Genomic DNA, 19,679 nt, shown 5'->3' with positions numbered 1-19,679 from the left:
AACTTTTTATGTTTTATATACTGAACATATTTAATGTACTCCAGTTCCTGTGGAGCCGGGTCGGGGGATGGCTCGTTGGAAAGCTCAGGCCCCGGCTTTTCGAATGATACCTGCCTCGTGGGTATGTAACCATCCGTCGCAGAGAAATAAGGATTTAAAGTTGGCAGCAAGATTTTGATGCTACATCCAGTAGCATAAGCTAAACATTGCTTTACTGACTGATATGACTGTCAGTTGTCAAGAGTGAACTGTCAAATAATTTTTAGTATTCAAATATCACATTTTTATATTAATATTTTAGCACTGGGGGCAGAGCATCCCAGCATTTTTAGAAGTTTTGTTCTGGTAATAACTCTTATTTTCCATCATACGAAACGGCACGAGAGCATAAAAACCATCAAAATACTTAGAAATTGGTGGCTATTCATATTAGAGATATCTCCTCATTACAACATAAAACAAGTCACTTGCAAATTGGTGGTTTATCGACAGCATTTCCACAAAAAAAATCGTGGAATTGATATCAGAATTTTTATTCGCTAAATACTTCCTCCTAGTGTTGCCTGGTGTCAACATAAAATTCAGTAAAATATAGGAGAAACAACTGTTATTTATGTTTTATCATCAGAGACAAAGCAGAAAACAGAAAATTACACAAAAGCCTCAATGACTAAACCTAATCTTAGATTTTTCACTATTTAGCGTGTCCAACTTTTGCATTTATTACAGCTTCCATTCTTTTGAGGAGACTTGCTTTCAGGTTTTCAAAGAAACCTGCAGGGATATTTGTCCACACGTCCAAAGTCCAGTCTTAGAAGTTGCATTTTCTGCTGATCTGATCACAATCAAAGTAATCTCAAACACATTCAGTGGTGTTGAGGTTTGGGCTCTGTTTGCCAGTACATTGTTCAAAGAACAGCAGCAACGTCTTTATTTGATCTGCAAATTTTCTTTCTTTTGTCTGTCTCCTTTTCTCAGTAACAGCTTCCTGACAGCTACACATCCTTTCAGACCTACAGCATCAACCAACTGTGGATGTTTTCAGACCTGAAGCAAGAGTAGAGCTTGATTTTCTCAGTCTCAGAGACGAAAGCTTTAAGTACTGCACTGTTGTTAGGAGTAATATCTTTTAATTATCTTTTTCCCCCAAAAATTCATTTTTTAAAACTTTTTTAATTGTCTTTTTACTCACTTTCCTCAAAGTTACCCCTTCTTTATGCAAGTGAATTCGTTTACATATAGTGTTCTCATTATACACACACACACACACACACACACACACACACACACACACACACACATATATATTGCTGCTGTTGGAACAAAACCTTGTTTTTTCAATTTTTGACGTTTTTCAGTTTTTGACATAATTTGACAATGCCTGATACCCTTTAGATTATATGTAAATTTCATGATGCATGGACCAAAAGAAATGACCCAAAATGACTTGGAAAAATGTCTGGTTCCATTGACTTACATTAAAAGTAAAGTAGGTTTTTTCCTGCTCCTGTAAAGTTACCATTTTGGACAACAAGAGCGACATACATATTATATATACATATACACACACACACACACACACACACACACACACACACACACACACACCAATCAGGCATAACATTATGACAACCTCAGTGTTGAGGTTCTCAGACTGAGAATAGTCCACCAACCAAAAATATCCAGGCAACAGCGTCCTGTGGGCAGCATCCTGTGACCACTGATGAAGGACTAGAGGATGACCAACACAAACTGTGCAGCAGCAGATGAGCTATCGTCTCTGACTTTACATCTACAAGGTGGACTGACAAGGTAGGAGTGTCTAATAGAGTGGACAGTGAGTGGACACAGTGTTTAAAAACTCCAGCAGCACTGCTGTGTCTGATCCACTCAGACCAGCACAACACACACTAACACACCACCACCACGTCAGTGTTACTGCAGTGCTGAGAATGACCCACCACCCAAATAGTACCTGCTCTGTGAGGGTCCATGGGGGTCCTGACCACTGAAGAACAGGGTAAAAGGGGGCTAACAAAGTATCAGAGAAACAGATGGACTACAGTCTGTAACTGTAGAACTACAAAGTGCACCTATATAGTAAGTGGAGCTGATAAAATGGATAATGAGCGTAGAAACAAGGAGGTGGTCGTAATGCTATACCTGATCGGTGTATAAACAAAAATTAAACCAAAAAAAAATTGTCAGTTGCTGATTGGATTCTGATACACACACAATATTTCCACCCTTTTCAGCTTTCTTAGTGATCAAGACAGCCTGAGCCAGTTTACTGTCTGTGAGGAGAGGATCTTCACCCATTCAGAGCTGCCTGGATTATTTACATTCACACCGTCTGACCCACATCAGAGTCCATTATCCACCACATGGCTAGGAAAGTTGCCATGCACTCTACAGCCTGGAAATGGATTGGAACAGGTGACGCATGCATTTCATGAGTGCTTCGGTGTTCTTGGCTTGACAAGTAATGGAAAATGTCCACTTTCTGATTTACACAATTGAAATTGCGAACCACAAAGCCAGCTCAGCGCGAGCACATGGGCTCTTTCCCAAAGTTCACAGGTGCCACAGTACATATGTCAAACTGTGGATCTGATTCTATTCTTGAACAGAAGCCAAGAGAAGAGGCAGACAGTCCCCCTGTGCTGAGAGTGGACTCACCAAACACTGCTGAATCACACACATGCGAAGATATGCGCGTCACTCCAATTAGACAGGCAGAGAATATTACAGGACTGGGAAAAAGCCTGAGAACACCCTTCATTTATTTGATTTCCAGTCAAAATGGCCATTAAGTACAGGGAGAGTCACTCTAAAGAGGCCCCGAATATTCTGTTGTAACTCCCGTTAGGACGAAGCAATCTGAACCAAAAAAATACCCTACAAAACTTGATGTATGTAAAATCGATTGCATTACATGCTGGCAGTGATCTCCGTTTTCTGCCAGACACATGAAAGGGTACAGGGGTATGCTCCCAGAAGTTGCAAATGGAGGTTAAACGTCACGACGGCTGTACAGCGCCTACCTCATCGCTCTGACGCAGGGGCATCCCGGCTTGTTCGAAGCTCCATATACTGAAGAGCTCATTGCACATTGTTTCGTTCAGATTGCTTCGTCCTACCAAAAGTTATTACAGAATATCCTGGGCCTCTTTTGAGTGAATCTCCCTGTACAAGTTATTATTTTTCAGGAGATATTTCGATGGAGATTAGATATAAGATAATCCACTTGCATAAGGAAGGGAAGCCAATAGAAAATAAGTGAAAAAGCAAGAGTTTCCAAAGTAGTTTTTTGGGGAAAAAACACATTAAAAGATATTGGGAAATTGGAACTCCTAACAACCATGCAAGACCATCAAAACAGTCATCATCAGACGAACAGTGCTTAAAGCTTTGAAGCTTTCATCTATGATTGTTGGGAGAAACTCAGGCTCCACTTGTTATGTTATGTACTTTATTGGTCCTACAAGGGAACTTTGCCCAATCTGGGAACAGCACAGCGTCGCCAGCAGAGCAGCCGCCTGGGGCAGCGGGCGGTTAAGTGCCTTGCCCAAGAGCACAACCAGGTATACCTGGTCAGTCGAGGTTGATGACTCACTTCTCCTACCACTAGGCTACCAGCCACCCCACAGCGGTTTCTGTCCATCCTTCCACTGTGAGAAGGCAACTCAACACAGAGTCTGAAAGGATGTGTAGCTAAGAAGCTGAGAAGCTGTTGCTGAAGCACAAAGAAGCTGCTTGTGTCCTCAGAACAACGGACTTACCACCCAGAGCCCAAACGTCAACATCACGGAACGTGTTTGGGATTAATTGGATTTGTGAGAAGCAGAAACTAAACCACTTCTAAGACTGAACTGTGGAAAAGTGTGAAAGCAAGTCTGCCGAAAAGAACCAAAGCTATAATAAAGGCAAAGGGTAAACACATACTGAAAATATTAATATTATGGAAATGAACAGCACAGAAGCATATGCGTTTTCAGATTTGTTCCCCCTGATGCTGAATGAAAACTTCCATTCCCTGGAAACTAAATGAATAGTGGGCTAAATGAAGGGTGGTGTCTGACTCTTACAATACAGTACATACCTAGAATATTTTGAACTGCCACACATGATTACTACAACAACATCTGTTGTTAAAGCAATATTCTGTCACTATCTAAAGAGGCTATGAGAGAACACAGTAGCCTGAAGTGATGACACGGCAGCATCCATAAGCTTTTATATATATATATACACCCTACATATGAAATCAGAGCAGTGTGCAGAGGAGAGCACCGTGTTTACAGGTGGAGACGGAGAGGAACGCTGCACCACACATACATACTACCTTTGGTCCCTCTGTCGCTTTACATAAGCAGGGAGAGGCAGGGTGGCCACCGGATGCTGGTGGTGTGCATAGAGACAGTGTGTGGTTTGCCTGTCAGTGAAGCAGTGCTGACTGTAATGCCAGACACTGCAGTAAATTATTCATATCAATCCAATACACAGCACATATGGGAAAATGGAAAACGCAGGATGAGGAGAAGAGAGAGAGAGAGAGAGAGAGAGAGAGCAGAGAGAGAGCAGAGACAGACATGCACATGTTCATATATATACACACACACATACATTTTATATATATAAAATGTTAATTAGCGATCTCTGTGTTCTCTCCATCTATCTATCCATGTATCTATGTCTCTCTATCTCTCTCACATATACATATATACATATATATATATATACATATATACATATATACATATATATATATATATATATATATATACATATATACATATATGAGAGAGAGATAGAGAGACATAGATACATAGATAGATAGATGGAGAGAGCACAGAGATCGCCTAACTGCATGGGGACAATGCATGAGAAAAACGAGAGAAAGTGGGGGAGCTCCCCAGCGCAGTACTCACGTGAGCTTTCGCAGAAAGAGAGAGAGAGGGAGGGAAGAAGGGAGGGATGGGGGAAAAAAAAAAAGCAAGACAGGGCTCAGTGCAGCATCAGCGCAGTCTTCCAGAGAGAAATCCACCCATCCTTGCACATCCACATCCCAGGTAGAGCTCAAAAAAGCCAAACAAAGACGCAGAGATCCGGAAAAAGGAGACAGAAAAGGCAGAAAGCAGAGGAGCACAGAGGTAAGCAAGCAGCAGGGCGTGAGCGAGCAAGAGAGAGTGTGTATGTGAGAGAGGGAGAGAGAGAGAGAGAGAGAGAGACAGAGGGAGGGAGAGTAAAGATGGTGGGAGCATATTGGCTCTGAGGAGGAGAGGAGGGGGTGTGGACAGCCAATGACAGGGAGAGAGAGAGAAAAAAAAAGAGAGAGAGAGAGAGAGAGAGAGATATTCCTGTATGGTGCAGAAAATCTTCCCCACTGGAGGATGAGCCCTCTCTCTCTCTCTCTCTCTCTGTCTGTCTACCTCTCTCGCCCTCTCTCACTGTGGTCTCTGACTTGGCCCTGAAACACAGGCACTTCCATCCCAAATTAAATATAAAGAAAAGAAAGGGGAGGAGGTCATCATACCGTCCGGACGCCTCCTCCCTATCTCGCTTGGGACTCTGAGAGCTTAGCGCTTACAGTGGAGATTAGAGAGCAATGCCTTGGCGAAAGCCACTCGGCCGATAAATCAATGGCTCCCCTTGTATGATGAAGGCTGATGGCATCTACATGGCGATCATGTGAGCCACATTGTGAAAGAGGCTTTTGTTTTCGGTAGGGTTTGGGTGGGGGGGTGGGGGTGCTTTATTAGCATGCACGGCCGGACTTGAAGGAATGGATCTGGGGGCGGGGGGTTGTGGAGGGGGGGGTGGTGGATAAAGACAGAAATCAAGAGATCAGAGGAAGATGAGGGGTTTGTGTGAGGTGTAAGGTAAGAGTGGACTGTAACAGTGAAGACGGATAGAGATCCAAAGACTGCTTGGACACCAAACAGGGCCTTTCCTGTATATACACAAACAGCAGCTCGGAAAAGTCAAGCAAGGGGGGGGGGTCATCTTAAACACACCAAGGCAAGCTAAAAATATCCCTCCTATATAGAGCTGGACGATAAAATGATAACGATAATCATCGCAAATATAGCTTTCCTGGACAGAAACATCTGAAATGTTCCATAAATGTGTGTTCGATATATTAGACCATTCTCACACTTCCACGTTCTGGCGACAGCCCTGTTGACGTTTTCTACTGCAATGAAAGTGACACTACCCTGCTGTCGCCACGAGAGGGCGCACTTCTGGGAGTGAAATGAGTCGCCAAATATACTTTAGCAACGTCTGAAAGGTGGAGTTATATATTCCCTGTTTGACTGGAGCAACTGTACTGTCCTACAGTGAACTCGCCTCTTTCCTCACATCCTAACAAGCTTTAGCAGCGTTAAATCACGTCTGCTCCTCACAACTACAGCACTGTTACAGCGCTCAGTCATATTTTAGTATTAGTGCATTCCTAAGCAACAAAAGTGAAAGAAAGAAGTGGTTCATATGAGTTACAGCCCTGATTTAAACTACAGTGAACTGAGGATTCTGTATGTGTGGTATTGGACTGTGGGAGAACGCTATCTTCCCAGGCTAGCTGTTTTTAGCAGCTGGCTTACTTGAAGCAGTGCTCCGTCATACACACAGCGAACTGATGTTACTGTAGATCAAACAAGACCAAAAAGCACAGATTTCAGTTTAAACGGACCTAAAAGGAGGACTCTGTCTGGTGTGAGAGATTCACACTGCAGTTAATGCTTTTACACAGCGAGTGTCAGATATATTGCGGTTCACCCCTCAAACTACTACGATAGAATAGAGAAACCCAGTCGTCTGCTGACTGGTGTCTGAATACTGTGATATGCTCTGACATGGATGCTGTAGGAGTGATGGCAGTAAGGCGGTGTGATCCATCACTGACGTACCGAGCCAGCTAATGTTGGCTGTGCGTATTAAGCTGACGTTGTGGAGAAACTAAGCAGTTTAGCATCTGTAACCAGACAGCCCAGCACTCGTCACCAAGACAGCAAAAAAATAAAGCCACACACATAGTTTGGGACTGAAAGAGAAGCCGGTTGCAGCGGAATGAGGGTGTAGGCAGGGTTTGGGTTCGGAGGTGGGGCTGCGAGTCTCAGCCAGTGGAATCACAGACTGCATGTGGAATGGGGGAGGGGGGCGGGGCTCAGGCTTAAAGCCTGGATTTGATTGTGTGAGCGAGCCATGTTGCCATGGAGACTGCATCCAGTGCAGCAGAGCCCAGATGGCTGCCTGCCCCTTACCCCTCCTCTTGCACTCTCGCTTTCTCTCTCTCACTTCCTCTCTGTCTACCAGTGGCCTGGAGGAGCATCATTTAAGAACAGCAGAGAGCTGGTGATCTCATAGACGTTACAATAACTGCTACATGAAGAGGAGAGAGAGAGAGAGAGAGAGAGGGAAAGAGACAGAGAGAGAGTGGTAGCTCAATCTTAGGACTGACTTAGAGTGATGCTGCATTTCCCAGGGTCTGATCACACAGACAGAACTTACAGCCTCCATAATACATCAGACAGAAATGTACATGAAGCATTCTTAAAAACATCCCATCACACTGCAACTAGATTCTCTCACATTTTTAGTTATACATCATTCTGTGTTTGAGTCTTTCTATAGAAACGTCCATTTTTGTGTCCCTAGTGTTTACAGATATATTACACTTGAAAAAATTTATACTTTAAAATGAAACAATAAGTTATTTTAACAGTTACACCTTCTTGATTCATCAATTTAGCAATATTGGTTTTAAATCAATTATATAGAATTCCAAGCACCACAGAAGTGCTGGTCCTCACAGTCATGTGTAAAGGCTGAGAACATATTCACAAAAAACACATTTTTCTGCAATTTTAACTGCAATAATCTATTCGTGACTATGAAATATATGATTTAAAGACCATAAAGAAAACAAATGCAGAATAAATATTATGAAATATATAATGAAAGTTGCTGTCCCCAGGAGTCGTGTCACTGGTGTCACTGCATAACAAAAAATCTCTTATTCTGAAATAAAAGTCACACTGATGACATCACTTGACTTCCTTTTACCTGTTTTCTGAGGATCTATGAAGAAAAGCTCATGGTGAGTCCACTGTGTCTTTCAGTTATCAGAGATTTTCTCATTTAGCTCATGATTTCATATGAAGCTTTTCAGCTGAAGTCACTGGTGTGACCGACTTTATTCTTAGGTAATTGTGAAAAAATGGAATACAAATGGATTAAATTCCATATTTTAGTGGATATTCCATGACTGACAACATGTGGTTTGATATTCTGTAGCAGTCATTTTGTAAAATGCATTGTTCATTAAAAATGTCTCTGGTGTTCCCTTTATTATGTGTAACACCAATGAGGATCAGTAACACCAGTGACTCCTATGGAGAGATAAAATGTAGATGTTTCTGTTGAATGACCCGTTTGTTTATTCTACCTAGGGGTGGGTGATTTGAATCACTATCACAATAAACTGTCACAGTAAGCTTTCTGAGCATATTAAGGGTATTGTCAATTATCAGTATTGAAGCATATAGATATCGGACTAGTATCAACTGAAAATGATGGACAGAATGTCGGAGTGAAATAAATTTATCCAATCCAGTCCTATAATAGCACACACTCACACTGTGTGATGTCATGCTGTAAGTAGGCCTGAGCGATACCTAAAAAATGATTAGCACATTATTTTCTTGTTAAAAAAAATCTGGATTATCAATTATATGGTTACAGTTTTTAGCTGATTTAGTCAAACTCTAACAGATATCACATATTAAATATAACATTGAGTAACTTTTTTTTGTGATAGGCTATTTCATGCGTCACTTTGAAAGTTGTTGCTGTATATCTATGGGTTTGAGAGATCATGCTGGAGTTCAGGGCTGTTTCTTCTCTTTAAATGACGGACACAAAAGAAACTTGTGTGCTAATAGCACCCTCTGCTGGAGCATGTTCACACTGCTAGATGTGAGTTCCAAAGCCACGTGCTTTACACGTGACAAATAAGATATTTACCATCCTAGTTATAGAAGATGGGCTCTGGAATTCAGGTACAGATGCCTGTGAAAAATCATGAAGTATGACATTTTCATAATTTTACAATTTATTAGGACACTTAGCTGAGAAATTTCCTCAGACTGTATGTCGTACTCTGGGAAAATTGACTCCACCAAAGCTGAACGGCTTATTATTGACCCATAATAATTTACTGTTTAAAACATTTCATGTGTTTATAATGTAAAATTATTTAGCTATTTAAAATGAAAGCATTGCTAAAGTATCGTTTTCAGCTTAACCAATGATCGCCAGTATGTAATTATATCGCTAAGCCTAGTTGTTATAACAGTAATGTATAATAATATAACTATAGCTGTGTATTTTTCTCTGCGGGGTAGTAGAGAGTTTGAGTAGTTTAGGTATTATAACCTACATTTAGTGCTCATCTTAAGTGAACTGCTTCAATCCAAAATAGCCAAAATAGTTTTTCAAGAAGTATATTGGCTCATTATCGGCCAACGCTCATGGTTGCAACATTGCAATTGTATCAGAAACTGCAATATTGAAACCTGGTATTGTTTCATCTCTGTCATCACTACTTAAAGACCTGACCTACTGCATATTTGAGTGAAAGAAAGATTATTGTATTATTGTATTGTACAATTGTGTATTGTGAACATGCCTATATATTATGATAAGAATCATGATATATATTTGGCTTAAACGCCTTAATTCTACTATTGCAGGTTTCGGAGAGAACTACTTACATTAACAGGTTTTCTATGACTTCTGTTGTTCAGAATAAGCACTTACTGTGGAGAAGAAGGAACTACAGCTACCTAAATACATAAAGACAATGTAACCTGGGTATTTGCTGAATATTACAGGAGCCAGCCACATACGCGCTTGTCTATCGGGTAAGTTGAGTGCTATGACTAATCGTCTGGCACCCAAGCCAACCCTACACAGCAACATGCATCAGCAGTGTTTCACGGCATTTAACAATCTCAGAGCATCAAAACAGCCTCATTTTACCAGCAAACAGGAGTGTAGCTGCAACTTTTAGAATGGGGTAGCCAAGGTAGACCCAGAGATTTTAGAGAGGTGGCACGCTGCTAAGAAAAAAAGCTGCTACCGCATTAAAATGACACAAAAAGTGATGCATTGTTTTTTTCACATAAATAAATCTGTCCATCATTTCCACATGAATCAAATATTACATCAACACAGTGATTGTGTCTATCTGTTATTCATGAGGAAATGATGTGTTTGTATCAAGTAAATTAAATAGCTTTTTTTTCAGTGCACAACATTAAGAAAACCATTTTAATATAAACAAGCCATAGACGTTACGCATTCACGCTGTCCTCACTACAGGTTATGCATGAGTCGAGTGATTAGAAAGCTAGCCAGACAGCACTGGATAAGGGAACATACAACAGATGCATGTATTCAGCTCGAAAAACTGATTGTGAACGATTGTGAACTCATCTTACCATCGCATAGCCTACTTCATAATGCAGCTTACAAAGCAGCACTGCTGAAGGAACCCAGCGTACTCGGCTGCTGCTCAGCAATTTAACCTAAATACAGCATCATCAGCCTCTTATAACTGACTGGTAACTAACCTGACTGCAGATTTTCACCATAAACATAACTGTTCCTTTATCGATGACTGACTGTCTTCCTTTCCATAACCAGGGTGGTTGTGCTTCATTCCCATGGTTAAACACAAGGCCCGCAGGCCTGATCTGGCCCAATCCTATCCGGCCCGCAAAAGTATTTTAAAGTATTTTAATTTTCTCTGCACTACAGTCCCCAGCATGCACTGCAACGTAATGTGCGCTCTGAATCTCCTACCCCAACAACCATCTATGTGACAGCAGTTACACCTCAATTCTACACAACTCAAGCTAATAGGCAGGTTTAAAAGACGGAGCTCATGGGGACATTTAAAGTTTGAATATTTCAAGTGTCCATGTAATATTTCAAGGTTTACTACAAGTGCTTATGTTTTACTGCTGTTTTTGCGCATTTTAAACAAACAATGGCCAGTTCAGGTTACAGTACAACATTAATTAAAAATGAAATAGAAACTTCTCTGGCCCACGCATTTGTTGAGATTTTTTAATATGGCCCCTTTAGTGGTTGCCCTGTTCTAGGGCATCACTGGCCACCTCTGGCCACCACTTGGCTTTGCCTTAGCCAGCAAATGGCATGTGAGAGCTCGGCTGGTCACAGGAGTCGGTAACTGGATGGCTTTGTTTGCTCTAACAAGCCTATTGTTTTCTGAAGGAGCCTGAAAGATTAAGGCTCATTGCAAAGCTCAGTCTCACCTAATCATCTCCGGATCAAAGTTCACCCACAGCAGTAATACAAAGGTCCTCCCAGCCCTGCCTCACTCTGAATTCACACGGGTTTTCTGAACAGAAACTGGGCCGGATTTACTGAAGCACTCGATACATATACAAAAATGTATTGCTGACAGTAACAGAGTACATCAGCCTTGTTTTGTTGCAGGGTTTGATTACTTGAAAAGAACAGTCATTCCTTATTTCTCTGAACATTAATAAATACTAAAAGGCTGTGAAAAGTGTTTCATGTTAGTTTTATCAAATCCTCCTAAAAGCAACAAGGTCAGCAGCTTTTGAAAGTCCAAAGCTCAGCACGTCCAGCATCAACATCAACCATCAGCTATCACAACTATTTGGTGTTTATAATAACAGAATCTTGGCTACAACAGAGTTTAGTGTGTAATATGAGCAAAGTCCAACATGAAGCTCTTTTTTTAGCTCGCTTTTAGGACGTGCCTTCACTGAGTCACTTCCACACGTCACCACTTCCTGGCAAGAGGGAGTCCAGAAATGACCCGTCCTCTGGCCAAAAGGACCAAAAATGCATGACCAAATGACCAAAAGTGCGCACACTCAGATGCTGACCCCCTCTCTATTCTCTATTACTTCCGTTTAATTTCCACTTGGCCTCCTCCGGTTAAGTATTCATTTAGGCAAGTAGGCCAGCTCATGAATTCCACTGTGGAGGGGGATTACGATTGAGGAATAATGATCCGGAACAGAAGTCTCCGTTAATTAATCCCTTTTAGGGCTCCGTTCAAGATCTGGATGTTGAGTTTCTTTAGCGGAATTGTAATTTGGATTTCATCAGTTTAGCAGCTATTAGCCCTCATCTTGACATCCTACTTATCAAGCATAAAAGTTCAGTATCTGAAATATTCTTTTTCAAGCATTCCTACTGCATGCATTTGAAACTTACCCAATCATTTTGCCGGCTGTGTCTGAACTCCAACAGGTTGATTTTGGGATGACCTGTCCATAAACAAGGGATAAAAGTTGGAAAAAAGAAATAAATAGTTAAAACAAGTGGAAAAATTATTTTTACTCATGAACAATGATCTATATTGATCATTAACCTAAACCCAAAACGTAATCCTATCCTTGGACCTAATCCTAACCTTAACCTAAACCCAAAACCTAACCCTCACCCTGGCCCTAATCCTAACCCCTAAACTTAAACTCAACCCAAAACCTAATCCTAACCCTCACCCTGGACCTAATCCTAACCTTAACCTCAAGCCAAACCTCAACCCTCACTCTGGAACTAATCCTAACCCTAATCTCAACCCAAAACCTAATCCTAACCCTCACCCTGGCCCTAATCTTAACCCTAATCTCAACCCAAAACCTAATCCTAACCCTCACCCTGGCCCTAATCCTAACACTAACCTCAACCCAAAACCTAATCCTAACCCTCACCCTGGACCTAATCCTAACCTTAACCCAAAACCTAATCCCAACCCTCACCCTGGCCCTAATCCTAACCTTAACCTTAACCTCAACCCAAAACCTAATCCTAACCCTCATCCTGGACCTAATCCTAACCTTAACCCAAAACCTAATCCTAACCTTCACCCCTAATCCTAACCTTAACCTTAACCTCAAACCAAAACCTAATCCTAACCCTCACCCTGGGCCTAATCCTAACCTTAACCCAAAACCTAATCCTAACCCTCACCCCAAATCCTAACCCCTAACCTTAACCTCAAACCAAAACCTAATCCTAACCCTCACCCTGGGCCTAATCCTAACCTTAACCCAAAACCTAATCCTAACCTTAACCTTAACCTCAACCCAAAACCTAATCCTAGCCCTCACCCTGGACCTAATCCTAACCTTAACCCAAAACCTAATCCTAACCTTAACCTTAACCTCAACCCAAAACCTAATCCTAGCCCTCACCCTGGACCTAATCCTAACCTTAACCCAAAACCTAATCCTAACCTTAACCTCAACCCAAAACCTAATCCTAACCCTCAACCTGGACCTAATCCTAACCCTAACCTCAACCCAAAACCTAATCCTAACCTTAACCTTAACCTCAACCCAAAACCTAATCCTAACCCTCACCCTGGACCTAATCCTAACCCTAACCTCAACCCAGAACCTAATCCTAATCCTAACCTTAACCTTAACCCAAAACCTAATCCTAATCCTCGCCCTGGCCCTAATCCTAACCTTAACCTTAACCCAAAACCTAGTCCTCACCCTTACATGTGTTTGACATGCTACTGAGAGTCTGTGTGTTTGTTTCATCTAAAAGTCCCACTCCAGATAAAGTGTCACCGCTTTTCCTGTTCAAACACATTTGACTCGTCATCCCCACTGTCACAGTAATCTGGTGGTTTAAACTGGGATCATTAAACTGGGCTGAAATAACTAAAGAAGGAAAGGCAGTGGACACCCAGGACTGCAGCTGGACACCTTGGCACCAGCCTTGGTGTGACAACAGGATCTGCCCTTGAAAAAGAATGAAAAAGAAATAAAGCGTGGCCGATGTGCTGGGCGTCAGACTCCAAGGACGAGGAATTCTTTTCAGCGAATCCTGCTGAGTAAATTTTACACAGAGCCCCTCTTTGCGTGTTGCTTTTCTCTGGCGACCTCTACTGGTGAAGCAGCCACGATGCAAATTAGGCTTACTGTGAAAATAAGGACTTGCTGTAAATTAGTCTTGTTTTAAACAGGTGCTTCTCTGAAGTGAATAGCGATTTACTTTTAAAATCCAGACTGTTTGAAGTCCACAAACATACATCAAGCATACAATACTGCACTTCACAGAATACTTCACTTAATACGACTTAAATATCTGATATACTTGCGTTTTGCACATTTTACTCCTTTAACAATATCAGCTGCTAGAATTACTGTATCAACCAAATACTGTATTCCATTGCCGTTCTGGCTGCTACCGCAGTTGCTGCTATTCTCATATATGCTAAGCTATCTGCTAATCTGCTAGTGAGCGCGATTAAATGCACTTAATATTCTGACAACTGCATAAAATCAGATTTTGGCAGTAATCTGATTAATGCATTTACATGCACTTGAGTAATCAGATAACGGGGAAACTCTGGGTCTACATGAGTCAGACAGTAATCGGATTTCTGCTTTACAACCAGCCAATAAAGTCACAGAAGACGACATGACGTAAACGTAACATAAAACTCAAACTTCATGCTGAACACACATCATCTAGAAGATGAAGAATATTCAAAACCTTTATTTCGTGTTCGGTTTCGGCACCTCCAAAAGTGTTTTGCTGCGTCTCGCAGTATCGCTACTCACTTATTTCCGGTACTGCAGTCTGTTTTTGCGCATGCGCAGACTGAGAAATCCGAAAGAAATCAGAGTAAGAGTTTACTGAGAAAGAGTTTACTGAGAAATCTGATTACTGCGCTAAAATCCAGGCTCTTTATCAGATTTCTTAATCAGATTTCTAGATCGGAGTATGGTGTTTACATGACTATTCGAATAATCGGATAACTGCAGAAATCCAATCATGAATCGGATTATTGAGTGCATGTAAACACACTCAATGTATTACAGCATGCTACATCCTCATTTGCACGACCCCACATACTCTCAGTACTGTGTACTGCCTGTGTTCTGTTTTGTATTCATTGTAAGTCTTTCATATTTATTTATTGTACTGAACTGTCTGCGTTTGTGTTCCTGTGTTGGTCCTGGAGGAATGTTGTTTCGTTTCACTGTTTAATTGTATACAGCTGAAAAGACATTAAAGCCTCTTGAACTTCAAAAAACCTAAAAAATATCATCAAGATTTTATTTGGTATTTAGTGCGTCCACACTTGCCTTTATTGCTACAGCAAATCTGCAAAATCTGCAGCTCTATATCTCCAAAGTTCAGTCTTAGAAGTTGGTTGTATTTTCTGTTTTTTACAACCCAAACAATCTTAAACACATTCAGTGGTTGAGGTCTGGACTCTGGGGTGGTCAGTCCATTGTTCAGCTTCTTTGTTTGATGTGTCCGTCTCCTTTTCTCAGTGAGGTTCTTCTTGAACAGCTACTCATCCTTTCAGACCCACAGCGCTGAGTCGTCTTCTCACAGTGGAAGGATGGACAGAAACGCCTGTGGATGTTTTCAGATCTGAGGCAGCTTGATTTTCTCCTCTCTCTCAGAGATGAAAGCTTTAAGTGCTGTTTATCTGATGGGGGCAGTTTTCTTTGTCTATTAGGTTGTTAGGAGTCTCATTTTCTTTTAATCACGTTTTGGAAACTTGTGTTTTTTCCACTCGTTTTCTTTTCACCCCTGCCTTTGATGTCTCTCTCTCTCTCTCTCTCTCTCTCTCTCTCTCTCTTCAGAAATGAAAAGAATCTTTTTGTACTTGTTTCAACTTGAAGTTAAGTAAATAAAATGGTGCTCTCTGACTTTGATGCAGGGCTACATATTTGGCTTTTTTTGTATCTTGTGTCATATAAACATGCCCTGTGGTCGGCAAAGGCATTAATAATTTGGCAGTGCAGAATTATGGATATTTACACGTCTTGCTGTTGGTCTAAAGCTTCAAGTCCTTCATCAACAAAATGGACATCAAACCACCGCCTTATACAACCCTGAACACATAATTCAAGTAAAATTTTATCCCCACCTCACAGCATGACATCATGCATCAGATGAGAAATTCAATAATTATTATTAAAATAATTCACTCACCTTTGATTCCAACAGGTAGTGCATTCACGGTGTATGAGCTCCACTCAAAGCCTCTCCAGTCACCTTCTCATGTGATCCTGTGCTTCAAGTGTGTTCTTCTCCGTTCCAGCTCAAGTGTCTCTCTAGCTCTCCTGTCTGCCTCCACCCCCTGATGGACACACACACACACACACACACACACACACACACACACGGTTGATCAGAGCCCCTGAGTTTTGTTCAGATGAATTTAGTGACCACACACAAGACTAAAAAGCTCATGTACACAACCTGATTCCGTCCACCTGAATCTTGCACATGGTCAACAACAGACACCATATAGTTCTCTCCAATATAATGGTGACTGTCTTTGCTACAAACACAGCAGCCTTTTGTTTACAGCAATTATGATTAAAAAAAAACAATAATAACAGCAATAATCATAAAAAGAACCACTCTAATGCACCGGCAGTGTCATACGTAAGTGTTGGTAAGTGCTCTGTGGTAAACCACATCAGAGGAACAGAAGTGGCCTGTGGCTGTGTTGTGGAGCTGGGCAGGCACCGGTCCTGCATGAAAGAAGAGTCTGTGCTGGGACTTTTTTTTCCAAGGGGGTATTATTTCACTGTGACCCTGGCCAAATGACAGCACGCTGTAAACAACACCATTTCCTAGGCAACAGGGCGAATGCCCTCAGATTCCACCCCAATCCATCTCGGAGAGAGAGAGAGGCCTGAAACAGAAATAATAGGTGGTGGAAGGAACACTGGACATATTGGGCTATATATCAGGCCACATCAGCAAGATTCTGTCTGGGAGAAAGAACATGGAGTCCTGCTGCTTTCTGTGCTCACTAAAACAAAGCAAAGGCTCACAAACGACATGCCTTTGAGGACAGTCCTGGGCGATATTGCTAAAAGTCAACATCACAATATTTCATGGTACCACAGTAATGGACAATATTTACATTAAGTTAACGAATCCATTAGTGAAGCACTGATATAAGAATTGTGTGCTGATGCTGATATTTTTGCCTATATCTGCCGCTACATGAACATTAATTAGAATGTAAAGCTAAATCTACCTTGAGTAGCCATTACATATATGCTAATTCCTATAGGCTTAAAATAAAATATAAACAAAAAATAAAACATAGCACAGTGTTCTGCTCCTCTAGATTACATTAAACAAGTCATTAAATATCGGTCTATCATTCAAATCTAAACATCGGTTCAATGCTGCCAAATTTTTGGTAGCAATTATCTGTCAATAGTCCACTGTAGTCGTGCTTCATTCAGTAGTCCTCGTTATGCCCATATTAGGAATTCCGGGTCTGAGCTCCATTTCTCTATGGCCAGAATGAATAGCGTTTTCCAAAAATCACCCCGTGTTAAATACAAATGTTCAGAACCCGATACGTTCTGTCCTGCGAACAGTTTTCTCCCGAACACCACTGGATCCTCGGAATTACGAGGTCGTTAAAGAGCTATAATACTAATACTGCTACATGTGAGCTAAAGCTACTGTGCATCAATTTGATGTCACTGAGCTAAACGAAACTAAGGCGGGCTGTGGCGGTGCTCCGACGAGCTGCGCTACCTTATCGAAATGTTCTACCATAGTGCATATTTACAGGAATACCTGTAAATAAAACCTCTGGGTGGGATATTTTGATAAACTAAAACTCATCAAAAATACTACCAGCATTAAAACTACGAGGCTGAATTTAGCTTCCTTTTTTCGCAGCTTCTTGTTTGAATGTTCTCGTTCCACCTTAAATGGTGCAGCAGCTGTGACTAGCTATCACAAACATTAGCAAATGAGACTAAATACTGACCAGCAAACGAATTAATGTTACTCAGCTGTTAAGCATTAATAGCGAAACCTCCTCATATCAGGCCTTTCAACCCTCCATGAAGCTGATCTCAGCTTCTTTTTCTCCGGCTGTTTGTTCTAATTTCCCCGTTCCACCTTAAATGGCGCAGCAGTTCAGAACGTGGCCGCTGCACCACTTAAGGTGGAACGGGAAAAGTCGAACAAAAAGCTGGCGAATGTCCTGAGAAAATGTCCTCAGAAAAATGTTAGCAGTATTAAAATAATAATGGGGTGATAATCTGATTAAGGAGGCTGTCAGTCTAATGACGTGAATTCAGAGCGCAGTAGCTTTAGCTCACATGTAGCAATATTCATATTTCAACTCTTTAACGACCTTGTGATTCAGGGGATCCAGGAGAGAGGAATGTTCACAGGACAGAATGTATCTTCTGAACATTTGTATTTAACACAGGGGGCGATAGAGGCGATTTTTCGAAAACCTTATTCATTCTGGCCATAGAGAAATGGAGCCCAGACCCGCAATTCCTAATATGGGCATAACAAGGACTACAGAATGACGCACAACTACAGTGGCCTATCAAATCCAAGCTTCCTGAACACCGATGCTACACTAGAATGTCCCACAAACCTAATATCTTGTTTTGACTGGGTTTTTCGTTCTATTTTCTTAACTTAAAATCACATTCGTACACAGAATTTTAACGTTAACCAAACAGAAAACAGATTGAGAAAGCAAACTTACCATTTTTATGGATTTTAAACTGTTCTTTTAAAGCAATTTGAAGCAACCAGTGAATGACAGAGTACAGTTAAACAGGAATTCCACCAGTTTTTCTAAATTTCTTCATAATATTTGAAATATCATTCGGAGTCAGAACTGTTCATAGTGGTGGTGATAGGAACCAGACGTCTGATGTGTTTAATGACTCTAAAAGCTCCCTCACAAAGTCATACATAGTGAGACGCTTTTACAATAGTGTTGACGTAAGCTTTTGGACTAAAATTTTTTTGTTTTGTTTTATATTTTAACTCCAGTCATGGTTTTATGGTACACGAAGGATGTGGTAAGGCAACAGTCCCCAAATCAAATATATTTTCTCGGATATTTTAATAAGCTGATACTAAAAACACCATGATTTCACTATTATCAACATTACATCTAAACATTAAGACACAGAAGATGTGTAGATTCACTGGTCATTTTGGGTAATCAATAAAATGGCTATATTAGCATTGTAGATATCGCGACCCCCTGATTCCCATCACCACCACTGTAAAGAAACCAGAGTCAACAGGTTTCTCTACAATGAACCATTTTATATTAAAAACCTGAAAAACGTGGAATTTCCTCTTTAACTATGAGGTCCAAGTTTCCATAAGTAAAGTGCTCAAAACATAATTTAAAAAAAGCTAAAAATAAACCGCTTAGCAACAGGAACACCACTGCTTTATGGGAATTACATCATGGGAACTGATACACCACTAAAAATGAAAAGCAATATCTTGGTATGTCAATATTATGGTATACTGGTACAGATGACCACCCGGCCCTGTTAAAGCACTCCAAAGACATATTAGTATATTCATGGAAGATAAAGCCTAAATATTATCTTAAATGGAGATCGTTTCTCAACTATCATGCTTTAAAAATTACCATCCGTTAAAAAAAATAAAATAAAACCTTTCAGCATTTGGCATCGTGTGGTATATGAAACTTCAAAATATCTAACCGTAGGTAAAATATGGTAAAAGTCATGGGAAAACATAACTCAAATAAGATAAGTTAATGTGGAAAACCACACTTTATTACATTAAAATATATAGAG

The 19,679-nt window shown here is 40.9% G+C and overlaps 1 protein-coding gene across 2 annotated transcripts in view; it reads right to left on the bottom strand.

The window, feature by feature from the left end:
- trim3b (tripartite motif containing 3b) overlaps positions 1–16,147 on the bottom strand; it is an 81,628-nt gene extending 65,481 nt beyond the window's left edge. Inside the window, exons 1-2 of one of the 2 annotated variants that reach the window (XM_036594580.1) lie at positions 16,039–16,147; positions 12,283–12,335 (exon numbers count right to left, since the gene is read on the bottom strand). The gene's annotated coding sequence lies outside the window, so the exon portion shown is untranslated. Of the gene's footprint in view, positions 1–4,931; positions 5,128–12,282; positions 12,336–16,038 lie in introns of those variants that run through there. The other variant, XM_036594581.1, reaches the window with a different exon arrangement.
- Between the last annotated feature and the right edge of the window lie 3,532 nt (positions 16,148–19,679).

The sequence above is a fragment of the Colossoma macropomum genome, unplaced genomic scaffold (assembly GCF_904425465.1).
Source record: "Colossoma macropomum unplaced genomic scaffold, Colossoma_macropomum, whole genome shotgun sequence".
NCBI lineage: Eukaryota > Metazoa > Chordata > Actinopteri > Characiformes > Serrasalmidae > Colossoma > Colossoma macropomum.
The sequence above is the reverse complement of the archived record's forward strand: the minus strand, read 5'-3'. Positions and strand labels throughout refer to the sequence as shown.